This window comes from Rousettus aegyptiacus, unplaced genomic scaffold (assembly GCF_014176215.1).
Source record: "Rousettus aegyptiacus isolate mRouAeg1 unplaced genomic scaffold, mRouAeg1.p scaffold_m13_p_4, whole genome shotgun sequence".
Classification (NCBI taxonomy): Eukaryota; Metazoa; Chordata; class Mammalia; order Chiroptera; family Pteropodidae; genus Rousettus; species Rousettus aegyptiacus.
Window position 1 is genome coordinate 96899513 of NW_023416307.1, and position 13998 is coordinate 96913510.

At 32.6% G+C, this 13998-nt stretch overlaps 1 pseudogene; it reads right to left on the minus strand.

The window, feature by feature from the left end:
* Window positions 1-366: 366 nt before the first annotated feature.
* On the minus strand, window positions 367-480 carry LOC118601879 (annotated as a pseudogene).
* Window positions 481-13998: the final 13518 nt, after the last annotated feature.

The window sequence follows — 13998 nt, forward strand, 5'->3', positions numbered from 1 at the left end:
ATAATCCTGAAAGTGAGTACTCATGAAAACAGAGCTTCAAATACATGAAGCAAAACTGCCAGAACTAAAAGGAGAAACAGATAAATACACATTAATATTGGAGATTTTAAGACATCTCTGTCAATAATCAATTAGCAAGAATATAGAAGAACTAAACAACACAATCAACCAACTACATCTAAATTATACTTATAGAGCACTCCATCCAACAACAACAAAATAAATATTTGCTTCAACTTCCATGGAATATTTACCAAACTAGACAATACCCTGGGTCATAAAACAAAAATTTTTTTAGGCGAGGCAACCTCTGGTTGACCTCACAGATTACAAGGACCTTGTCAGTTTATAAGCCCTTATTTTTTACACCTACAGCACCTGGTCTTCCTAGGTGGTCTCCCATCCAAGTACTAACCAGGCCTGACCCTGCTTAGCTTCCAAGATCAGATCAGGCTTGTTCAGGCTAGCATGGCTGTAGACTTAAAAGAAATCTTAATAAATTTAAAAGAATTTAATGGAAACAAAGTATGTTCTCTGAACATAATAAAATTAGACCAGAAATTGATAACCAAAAGATAAAGAAAAATCTCCAAATACTTGGAAGTTAACCAACATATTACTAAATAATTTATAGATTAAAGAGGTCTATAGAGAAATTAGAAAATATTTTGAACTGAACAAAGAGAAAAACATAACAGAAAATTTGTGAGATGCCACTAAAACAAGCATCAAATGTTTACATTAGAAGGAATAAAAATTTCAAACCAATAATCTAAGTTTTCATGTTAAGAAAAAAAGGGCAAAATAAACCCAAAGCAAGAAGGGAACAATAAATATAATGACAGAAATTAATGAAATCGAAAACCAAAACAAAATACAATAGAGAATATTAATGAAACCAAAACCTGATTCTTTGAAAAAATGAAAAACAGGATAAACTTTAGCAAGACTGATTAAAAAAAAAAAAGATATGAATTAGTATTTAAATAAGGTACTCACTAAAGAGAGAGTGAAAATGCAAGCCTCAGAGGTCTGATAATTAAAAGCCACCAATTTCCCTTGTTTAAGAAAAATTAAGGATACAACAATTGTCTTGTTATTCAAGTATAATAGCCTCTCCTTGTTTTCAAGTTCGATGCTCCCTGAAGCTCCTGGAAACATAACTGGACAAGGACTGAATATAATTATATAGAAGTCCCAAGACCTAACGAGAAAGTTAAGCCAGCACCATCATTTAAGGTTAGGTGGATTGTGTCCAACATACAGTAACAATTGGAGAGGTGGTGAATTGAAGCTGAAATTCAGCACATGCTCACTCAGCCTTCCATGGGTTTATACCGATAGGAAAGACTTTTTCCTAAATCTCACAAGGATGTCACTTAATCACTAAGCCAATGAAGAAATGCTTTTATAAATACACACCAAGGCAGCACATCAGCCAGGGGAGTTTCTGCCAGCCACACAGACTTATGTCAAGGGACTCAGAATCAGGGGGAGGCCCCTATTGGAAGTTACCCTGCCGAACCCAGCCACACTGGTACAGGTGAAATGATTTGATAAACTATACCTAGGTATGCAGCCGTGAACTAGGAGCACAGTATCTTCTGAGTCCAAGCACAAGCCTTGTTATAGGTAGGCAGTGACAGGCCTTGTATGTCTGAGAGCGTCTCTCAGAACTGAGAAGACTGCACTGGAAAAGCAGGACAGTGTAGAAGCTATTAGAAACACAGACAGTTACTAATGAGGGTCCAGATCCCTCTGGCATAGGAGAAAACTGGCAACCACATTCCTGGAACTGGGTAACTCCTTGGAATTCTTGAATCATTTAAAAATGGAGTAGAAATGAGAAGAGTCAATGTACTTAAAGATAATAATAGAATAATTAATTGAAAAATAAAGAGAAATGACATATTTATACCCAACAACTTACATGGTCTGACTTCCACTGTGTCTCTGAATTTATATCTTATTACACTAATAATTGCTAATTCTGCTTCGGCCACATTGTGTTTTTCAAACATAAGGGACACAATTCATCCTCAGGCTTTTGAACTTTTATTCCTTCTGTCAGGAAGTTACTTCCCCAAGATCTTTATAGCTCACTGTCTCATCTCCTTCAGATCTTTTTTCAAATTCATCTTTTCAGTGTAAAATTCTTTGGTAACTCAATCTAAAAACTGAATTGAAACCATCCTTCTATTGTAAATGCTATCCCTCTCCCATTCTAGACACACTCTATCTCTTTTACTTTTCTTCTCTTTACACTTATTTCCTTATAGCACAAAATCTATTTCATTTACATTTTTTTATTGCATGTCTCCAAGACTCCACTAGAATATAAGCTTCTTGAGAGCAGTGGATTTATCTGTTTTGTTCCCTGTTGTAACCCCAACATAAAGTTTACAGAGTGCTTTCTATGAAAAACTAAAATGTAATTAATATTCTATATACTAAATGTGTTTATTTTTCTTTCTAGAAACATTGGTGGCTTTGAGAGTTATAGTCCTTTATGTTTTTTGGTTTTCTATATCCAAAGAATTATAAATCTAAGATCAGTTATTGTTAAACCACTATATCGTCAATATTAATAGTTGTTCAAAATCCAGAGATATGCAGGAGATTAGCTATTTGTTTCCTGTGCACTTGGGAAGGCTGAGCTAGAAGATAACTGGACTATGCAAGCCGTAAGGTCCAGAACACAGAGAAATATCACTGGGACAAAGAATCAGGTGAAGTGATGACCATCTAAGTGGTTTCCAACAAGGATTATGGTGTTACTACCATTAGCTAACATATACTGAGTATCTCTTATTTGTCAGGCACAGTTCAAAGCCCTTTACCTGTATTAAACCATTTAAGACACAGAATAGTCCTATAAGGTAGGTACAATTATGTTACTATCCTCATTTGGACAAACAGAGAAGTTAAATAACTTGCCTCCAGATCAGACATGTATTAAGCAACAGAATCAGGTTTGAAAAATAGCAAGTCAGAGCCTATGTTATTAATCAATATGCTGTACTTTTCAAACAGATGAGGATAATCCAAAACAAATTCATGTGAACACTTTTCTCTTTCTCTGAAAAATTTCTGATCAACTTAGGCTATGAGGCAGATAGTCCTAACATTAAATAAGGACTAGTAATATAGACCTAAAAGCAGAGAAGTAACATAGTTTGCTAGGTAAAAAAAAAAAAAAAAAAAAAAAGTATTTCAAAGGAATAAGTCATTGGACTAGTTAGTTCTTGGTAAACCAGGAAGTGGCTATTTTATGTTTTGTTTTGTTTTGTTTTTTTCCTGTAAGCTAAAAGAAAGGCAATATTAATCAATCAGAAAACCAGATTAGATATGTTCCTTTGGCCTTCTTTGTGCCATAGAGATTTTAGTTTTAATAGTGTTTATGGATTTTTCTTATACTAAATGTAAAAATTAATGACTATTATTAAACATACATTATGTGAAAACAACTCATAATATTGAGACCAATTAATTTGTACTATAGATAGATATCTACTAAACTCAAAAATAGAAATTTAGAAAAAAAATAGTTTGGATATAATTTTTCTGAGGGACACAAAAATAGATGATAAAGTACATTGCTTTTGAATATTTGTAGATCCAACATGAAATAGATTGTTATAAAATAATAGACGGGACTATCGCAGCAATAATTTAAATAAATCTTTTAACCAGAAAACTTAATCTTCATATAACTTTCACTAATGAGGTTTTGAGATTATTTTTAAACAAAGTAAGTATCTTACTGATTTTTACCTGAATGATGAAAGAAAAAAAATTCTGAAAATTAGACCCAGGACTATTGCATAAGCTGAGACCTGACTATCTTTTATACCTAAAGATGTAGTGTAGAACCCTTTCTTTTAGAGCTTTTTACCTTTAGTAGTGAGATGGAATTATGCTAGCCTAATGTTCAACCTCTGCTTTGCTCCCCCTTTTGTGTTCAAACACATGCTTTCTGGGAATGTTGATTTGGAGTTATGAAATTAGCCAAAGCTAATTGATCCACATAGGGCTTAATCTATGACCCTGACCTCTTTAGCACCCTGCACTTAACAACTGAGCTAATCAGGCAGACAAGTGATTCATCAATCAAACAAACAGTACATTATTGAATAGCAATACATGTCAAGTTCTCAGGCAGAAGTTTCAGTGAATAAAAAATAAACAAACAAATAATAATAATAATAATAAATAAAACAGTCTTTCCCCTGTTTACAATAGATTGGAAAAAATTAACTACAGATACATAGCAACAGAAACTTATAATAATAAAATCAACTAATGCAATTGATTAGGGAGGAAAAGTGCTGGGGGAAGTCAGAGAAAAATTATTAACCTATGATAGGATAGAGAGTTCTTGAGTTTTGTAAGTAAAGATATAACATGGTGGTTTGGGTTTTTCAGAAGACTAATCTTGTGATGGCTTATATGTTGGACTGGAATGTGTATAATAATTTGAGGTGAGTGAAGCAACTCAGGGATAAAGTTATATGTACCAAGGAGAAAAATAATGATAGATTTAAAAACAATTACTAAGAAAGAATCAACCAGATGCGAAAACAAATCAAATCTAAGAGGATGGCGAAAAAGAAGTTTCTAGGTTTATAAATGTTTCAGGTTCTATATCAGAGGAAGAAATTAAGTTGGTGAGTGGCAGGCTTTGGAAAGAAGAGATAATGAAAATTAAAAATAAACTTTAATTAAACAAACATGTAATAAGAACCTACAATAAGAATTATATATACATATATATATACATGTATATAAAATAACAGTGTAACATCCAAACTTTATGATGGGGGTGAGAGTGATAATGGGACATTCAAGTTTAGTAGGCTGCTGAGCAAATGAAAACAGAGCCTAGTGGGGAAGGTAGGATTACAGATGTACACTAGGTTGCTGTTTGTCCATTGAATTAAATATCATAGATATTACATTTAAGGTAAGTTTTACTAAATTTTTAGGTAACAAATATTTAGGGGAAGTGTAAAAAGAGCAAAAGGCCTACAACTCCTTTAGGAACCTAGTATACACTTATTAACAAATCTGGAAAATGATAGTAAAAACAAGAAAATTCACAGACTAGTCTCAGTTATTATAATTGCAAAATTACTAAAGAAAATATTAATAAATCTGTCAAAAATTTAAGACATTTATATGGGGTACTACACACACACACACACACACACACACACATATTTCCAAGAAAATAAAGCTGATTTACATTAAACATTTTTAATATAATCCATTTTACAAAATGAAAAAGAAAAACCACATGCATATATCAATAATTACAGAATAGAATTCTGCATCATTCAACACATATTCATAACTACTAAGAGGGGAAAAAAGTACTTAACCTAATAAGTAATATCTACCAAAATTCCACAGCAAATGTCATATTTAATGGTAAAAATTTAGGTGTAATTTCACAATCAGAAAAAGACACAGATGCCTACAGTATCCATTTTGATTGCACATTTGAATAAGAATCTCATCCAATGCAATAAAGCAAGAAAAAGAAATGAAGTATAAAAATTAACATGAAAAAAACTAAATTGCCATTATATACACAAGAATTGATTATAAGAAATAACCTAACTTATACTCATTTATGTGATTTATTTATTTACTTATTTATTCCATCATCTATAATAACACCTAACATTTGGAAAAGACCCCACTAAAATATGTTGAGTGAATGAATTAGCCCTATAATCAAATATTACAACCAACAAGAGAGCTCAGCAAGTTTGTAGGGCTGAAGATGACTATAATAATCAAGAGAATTCTTAAGTGCCAGCAACACCAATAAGGAAAAATGATTACAATTAAACATAACAAAAAATATATATGGAAGGGGGGAGGGGAAATGGCATAGTTGATAGAGGCTTTGTTCATCCCTCTTGGGATCAGATCAAAATTGTTACAGAAACACAAAGCAAAAAGCATACAAAGTTGCCCGGGATCGATGAACAGAAGCACTACAACTAGGAAGAGAAATAAGAAATCACCCTGCAACAGTAGAAAGTAGGAGAGGGCGAAGACACGAGGCAGCCCAGTCCCCGGCAGCTGACTGGGGCAGAGACTGCAGCAGCCCACAGCTGCAGTTGTCTCTTAAAGGGATAATGTTCCCGAGTAGACTTTCACGGTGATGGACCTGCTCTCTCTAAGCACCAGCGCCAAGTTGGCTGCACAGGGGACACTAAGGACTTATAGGAGGATATTGAGTTGTCAGAGTGAGGGCCAAAGGCGAGGATCTCTCCCAGGCAGAAGTGCCCCCAGTATCTAGTGTTCCTCTGTTGAGACCTCTCCCCTCCCAGTGTGAAGACACAGCACCATCATAGCTGAGACTTCATTAAATTGAATAACAGGTTGCTCCACACAGAGAATTCCCTGAAACTCCACCTCCCTCAACTCTCGCCAACACCTCCCCCCGCCCCCACCCAAGCCACATCCAGGTGTGTCTCATACTCCTGCTGAGCAGTGCCAAGACTCACTATGCTGTACAATTGAAACTGACATATTATTGTATGCCAACTATAATTTTTAAAAAAGCTCATTGAATTGTACAATGTAAATAGGAGCAACTAATTGTTTATTATATTTCAATAAAGCTGGAAAAAATACATATGAAGTATTCTGTAATAAATATTAAAGTTATTTGTACAAAGAATACTTATTGAATGCTACAATATAAAATTTCATTAAGAGACACATTTCATTGATAATAATAAATTATCAATATTATAATTACACTATAATATTAATATTATAGAGATATAAGTTCACGTCCCCAAATTAAATTATAAATTAAATACAACTTCAGTTAATATAGAACTTTGACCTACCAAGATGGTTCTAACACTTCTATGAAATATTAAATAGTATTTTCCTATAAAAAGTCAGCTTCGGCCAGTCTTCCTGTGTTCAAAAAGAGGCTTAACAACTTATTAGCTGTATCACTTTGGACGTGATAATTAAACCAGTTCCTGAGTCTCCTCTTCTGGGAATAAAAATGCAATCTTCTGCACAATTTACGAGGGATATTTTTGGCCTTTTATCATTACTTACAAAAATTAACTTTATTAAATATTTTTATGCTTTAACCACTGGGAAATAAAGAGAGTAGTGACAAGTATTAGACATATAATAAGTTAAATATAATAATGGGGTATAATAAGTGCTAAATTTGATTTATACTTTGGAAAATTTACTCAACGACCTATTGCTCCCAAAAGAAAGGCAAATGTACAGAAAGATTACTTAGGGGAATATTTAGGCAACAGTTTGAATTATAGTCACAAAAATAATAAAAGTGATCGTATTCATTGAATGTTTGTGTTATAGTCAATAGAGCTTGTTAATTGATTGGATGTGAAGAGTTTGAGAGAAAGAAAGGAGTACATCAAATATTTTCACTAGAACAACTAAATAAATGCTGCTGCCACTGTCTGAAATAAGGAACACTGGTTTGGAAAATGGAGTGGATAGAAGGGCTGAAGAAGAGGTGGGGCATACTGTTTTGGCGAATTTAATTTGAGATATCTATTAGAAACTCAATGGCCATGTTGGATATATATTTGGGGCTCAGAAGAGAAGATAGAGCTGAAAATAAAAATTAGGAGCCATTTCATATGGATGGTGTAGTAACTGCCATTGGTTGGGTTTCCTGGAATCACTTTTACTGGCTTAGTTGAGAGTTTTCCTCCCTCAGCTGCTGTAGGCTCTTCAACTGATGACTCACATGTGCATTCCTTTTCAGAGGTTTATCCTTGGGGAAATTTAGCCTCCTCCCATTCAGATGTTTGGCTAGATATGGAGTCCCTTGAACTAAGGCTGATAGGTAAAGTCATGGGACTGGAGATCACATAGAAGAATCATGAAAACAAAAAGTAAAGAACAATGATAAAACCCTGGCACATCAACTTTTGGAGGCATGGTTGATAAGTAAGAGGTAGCAAAAGAAATGGATACTGAGCAGTCAGTGAGGTAGGGGAAAAAACAGATCGGCAATTATATGAAAGCCTGAAAATACAGTGTCAAGAAGAAGGCCATAAAAAAAAAGAAAGAAAGAAAAAGAGAAGGAAGGAAGGAAGGAAGGAAGGAAGGAAGGAAGGAAGGAAGGAAGGAAGGAAGGAAGGAAGGAAGGAAAAGAGGGAAGAAGGAAGAAAGAGAGAGAGAGAAAGAAAGAAAAAAAAGAAAACTGTGATCAACTATATTAAATGTTACTGAGAAGTTAATATAATAACAGAAAAGTAATTATGGTCTTTGTCAAAAGTTGATGACGACCCTAAAAAGAGCTATTGCAATGCCATGGTTTATTTTAAGAGACTAAAGTAGATAAGTGAGAAAATCGAGGTGAAAGAAGCAGAATTAGTGAGTATAGAAAATATTTTGAAGTATTTTGCTGAGAATGTGGAAAATTGAGATGAGGCACCGAGAGGAACACTGGGGGATCAAAGAAGGGATTTTATTAATAGATGTAAGGCATATCTGTATGCCTATAGGAATGATCCAATAAAGAAAACCCCATATAGATACAAATTCTTTCACTTAGCAAAATGTTTTTAAGGTTCATCCAGGTTTTCAAGGTTGTGAAATGTATCTGGACATAATTATTTTTATAGCTGAGTAATATTCCAATGACACAAATATACCATATTTTGTTTACTCTTTATCAATAGATGGACATTTGAATTATTTCCACGTTTTTGGCTATTATGAATAATACTTCCATGAACATTCATGTATAAATATTAGTGTAAATATATTCTTTTTCATTTCTGCAGGTAAGAATTAATGGGTCACATGATAATTATGTCTAGCCATTTGAGAAACTGCCAACATGTTTTTCAAAGTGTCACATTTTATGTAGCAATGTATAAGAATTTCATTTTCTCCACATTCTTATCAACACTTATTATTAACATCATTTTCAGCTATTCTATGGTTATACCATGGTATTTCCTTAATGCCTTATGAGGTTGAGCCATCTTTTGTGTATCTTTTTCAGCATTATATATCTTCTTTAGATAAATGTCTTTTCATATTTTTCTCATTTTTTAAATTGTTTATCTGACTTATTATTGAATTATAAGGGTTCTTTGTGTATTCTGAATACAAATCGCTTATCAGTAACATGATCTGAAAATGTTTCCTTTCCATGCTGTGAGTTGTCTCTTGACTTCCTTGATAGTGTCCTTTAAAGAACAAAAGTTTTACATGTTGATAAAGTCCAATTTATGTACTTTTTCTTTTTTTTTATTTTCTGTGTGCTTTTTGGTGTCATATTTAAGAAATAATTATTAGTAAAAGGTCATTAAAAGTTATTCCTATACTTTCTTCTAAGTGCTTTATAGTTTTAATTCTTATATTTGGGTCTATAATCTATTTTGAGTTCATTCTGTATATAGCATAAAATAAGATTTTCACTTGATTTTTTTTTTTTGCCTGTGAATATTGACTTTTCCTAGCACTATTCATTGAAAACAATATCCTTTCTCCATTGAAAGGTCTTGGTACACTTATCAAAATCAAATGATCATATATGTAAGAGGTTTTTCTGGACTTTCAATCCTATTTCATTGGTCTATATATCTATTTTTGTGCTAATATCAACTGCCTTGATTTCTTAATACAAAGCTATTAAATTTTTAAATTAAGAAGGAAGTGTGTTCTTCCAATTTTTTTTCCTAAGACTCTTTGGCTATTGTGGAATCACACAGATCACACAGAATCCATACAATCATCTGAATAGATATAAAACAAAGCATTCGATAAAAACCCAAACACTATTTTATGAAAAAAAAGCACTCAACAAACTAGGAATAGAAAGAAACTTTCTCAACCTGACAAAGGCCAACTACGAAAAAACAGCCAACATCATACTTAACAGTGAAAGACTAAATGCTTCCCCTTAAGATCAGGAACAAGACAGTATGTCCACTTTTACCACTTCTATCCAACATTATTCTGGAGTTTCTGTGCATCTTAAAATCAATGAAATCTGCTTATACAACTATGATTTCATGTATATTATGTTATCATACCTATCATAAGAGTAGAAAAATTACGTCTGATTGAAAAGATTAAGGATAAAATAAGTATTAACTGAACTTTGAAAACAAGATTTTTATAAGAGGGAAGGCACTGTGGTGACAAGAACTAATATAAAGCAAAGAATAAAGGAGGGAAAGTCTAGTTTATGTTAAGAGAAAAACAAGAAGGTATTCAGAAGCCACTAGTAGTTTTGGAGAAGGGAAGTTACAATACAAAAAAATAACCTGTCAATAAGAAATAGGAGTGGGTTCTAAAAATTAGATATTAGGAAATGAATTATTTGAAAATATTCTAGGTTTAAGATGCTAATATAACTTCATCGAAGGAGTATGTCATAAGCCACTGGAATTATAGTTAGCAGAACACTCAAGAATGATGATATCAATTTAGAAACACTATATAAAAACAAATCAAAGCAGTAAAAGTAATAAAATAGTCAAGAGAAAATGTAGAGAGAAGAAATAAAGGCAAGAATAAAACCCTGAAAAATTCCTTCACTAAGTGGTGAAAGACAGAAGAGAACCAAAAATATAGTAGAGAAGAAATAAGAAAAGAAGAACAGGAAAACAAAAGGTAGAGAGACTTTCAATGTGAGCAACAATGTCAAATGTCAATGTCAGTCAAATTAATGACCAAGAGGGAAGCCATTTACTCTGTAGATAAAGGGCACCCGTAAATTCTGCTGGAATAGTTTCAGTAAAAGAAGAAAAAACACTCTTGAATAAGAAAAATATAAGCTTAGAGAATCTCATTGAATAAAGAGAGGTAAAGGCCTAAAACAGCACTTTCTGGCTTTTGCATCACAGTTCCCCCAAAATGTGTGGTAAAAATTTTTAACTGAAAAGAATGCACAGGACAATGCAATGTCTTCTAACCAGCTAGGCATTTATTTACTTCAACACACATTCAAAACTGAGAAAAGAAATTGGTCTCATCTCTCAGCAGAGTAACACCTGCAACATTATTTTATAGGGAGAAAAACTCATTTAGTTTTATTTAATATTACTCTGACTAGCATTATCCAAAGTATAAGTGAAGAACTTTGAAGTTTGAAGGAAAAATGGAAATATCAATATGAAAGAGATAGAATGACAAATGTGTGAGAAAGAATGCTATAAACGCCAGTACTCATGAATTAGGAGGAAGAACAAAGGCATGTGGTCTGGGAAGCTGAGAGGTGGTGAAGCATGGAGAGCAGATGTAAGCTGTGTGTCATTTCACATTCCTTTGCAGCTTCAGAGGAAAAAAAGGAGGAGATATGAAAGGATTGCTATGTCATGTGACTAAACATCCTCCTAAACACCAATGGTTAAAGGCAGAAAAATCCACATAATGCTTTGGAATAAGAAAAAAGCACTTTAATAGCAGATCCTAGTTCAGAGGATACACATTAATTCTGAGAGATTGTGTAAGAGAGAAGACTTGACAGGAACCGACGTTGGTTTTGTGAGTTGAAAATTACCTAGAAGACAAGATACAGAAAAGCTTTGTAAATCAGAACTAGAATTCTGCTCTTGAAATTATAGGTCACAGAAATATTTGATTTAACCAGTCTCTAATGGTGCCAGGCTGTCAGACTGAAGATTACTTACATGAGTTGCTTACAATGCAAAATAATAACCCTATTAAATTTAAGAAGGTTTAAAATGCATTTCCTTTTGATGGGATTAAGAAAGTCCTAATATTTAGAAAAAGGAAACTAATATTAATTTTCTGAGGGACTGACTTGCTTTAAACATATTTAAATAACAAAAGAACTACATTTATCTTTATGTAAGAATTTAGAAAAGAATAGTGTATGAAAAAATAGGTTTTTTTAATATTTGCAAGCATATGATAAATTTTAAAGGGTTGTCATTTCCTATTCTTTATTAATGTACTTAGACTATAATAGCAGAGGCTACAAAAAGAAAAAAGAAAAATCAATAGAGTGTCTACTGCCTTTGCAGAAATCTAAATTTATTATCCATTTTATACATCATTATCATTTTCTCTTAAGAATTCCTATAAAAAATTTGCTATTTATACTCCATCTGTATACAGTGAAATAAAAATATACTAAGAAATTGTATTATTATAAGAATTTAAAATGTCAAGGCTACTTAACTATATTTTCCTGTCTCTCTGTACTTACTGTCTGCTGGAGTCAGCTGGTAATAAGAGAGTAGAGAAGACAAATATTGAGAAATTGGAGTAAGAGTAATAAATGTGAATAGTGCTTTTAGCTGAAGACATCTATGTTATAATAATCTATTAGCTGCCTGCCTACATTATTTATGTTACTAAGGAAATGTTTTGATTTTCTAAGTTTACTTATTTGAGTAATCAGCTGCAAACTACTTTTTCGAGTGAAAAATGTTTGTCCTTGAATGAGGGCAACTCTTTTGAAGGGTCAATATAATCTAGTTACATAGAAGGTACTTACAAGTTACAATTATTGGACCAGGTAGCAGGGCTTATCTTACTTTCTTGCACAAGAATCCATAAAAATAAAGAGTCAATATCTGCCCCAATCCAAATATTTCTTTAAAGTGTCACGTGTTATTTTTAAAATATAAGCTAGTTTTATATTCCATTCCTATAACACTTTTGAGTTTATTTTAATATAATTAATGTTTTAAATTACTTTCCACAGCATAACATAAATGCTCCTAGAAAACATGCCACTGTTATACTAGTTTCCAGCACCCATGGCCATTCAAAGGATAAAGCAAGAAGGATACACACTCAATTTGAATATATGATATAATTTACTTTTTAAATAATTCAAATATCAGTAGCACAACATACCCAAGCATGATATTTCACTGGGGCTTTATGAACTTTTCTATAATGAAACATTTCTGAAGATGATTATATTAAGTAAAAGAGAACATGCGGGTCAGAGAGAGGAAGGTGTTCTTAAACTTAAACGATAAATGACAATTATTTTACACGATAAAGTCTATTAAATTATTAAACTTCCTAAGCTAAAAAAAAAAAAATCAGGAACCTTTAAAAAAATGAGAATAATGTGCTGCAATCAAATTTAATCTCTTACAATAAAAGATCATGCAGGGCTCCCTCTGTTGGCTCCTCTGCGGTCTACATACATTTCTTAATAAAGGCCTTCCAATATAAAAGATGTGCAAAAATTCATTAGAAAGGTTTTAAATTACAAAGTAGATTTCTCTCCCAAATTGATTATTAATCTTCTTAATCAACTGAGGCTTTCTTTGTAGACCTACTAAATAGAAATACCTGAAAGCAAATGTACATTGTTTCTAACAAGAAAAAAGAAAAAAGAAAAAAATATATATATATAAAATATATATATATATAATTCAAGAATATATATAACTCAGGGATATATATATAATTCAGGAATATATATATATTCCTGAATAACAGAAATGATGTATTTATTGTACATATTAAACATTTATCGGAAGAAAAAAATTTAAGCTCTACGATATCAAATTTGAACAAACTCTTTTGCCCTGCTTTGAGGTGACTATAGAGTTTGTGATTAAAGTTCATTTAAATGAGAGGTTTTAAATGGGAGATCGACTCCCAAGCATTGATCAGTGTTCTTTACTGCATTCCCTCCTCAGTTTTCTTTCTCTCTTTCTATACCCTGCTTTCCTTTCCTTCCCTCAACACTTTCTCCTCTTCCTCCCTGCCTCCTACTGTTCCTCCATTTTTCTTCACCCTAAGTCTTAAACTCCTCGCCCTGCAAGAAAAAGATGTCATTAGAAATATTCATTTCAAATTTTCCTATCAGTTCACAATTCTCCCCTTAAACAGTTCCAGTTTCCTTAATCCTTCTATAGAATATTCAATTCTCACCTCAGCAGTCATGTATTTTTTCTTCTACCTAAAATCTGTGGTCCAACACATAGCCCAGGTACAGTTCAGATGAGTGGAAACTCATAG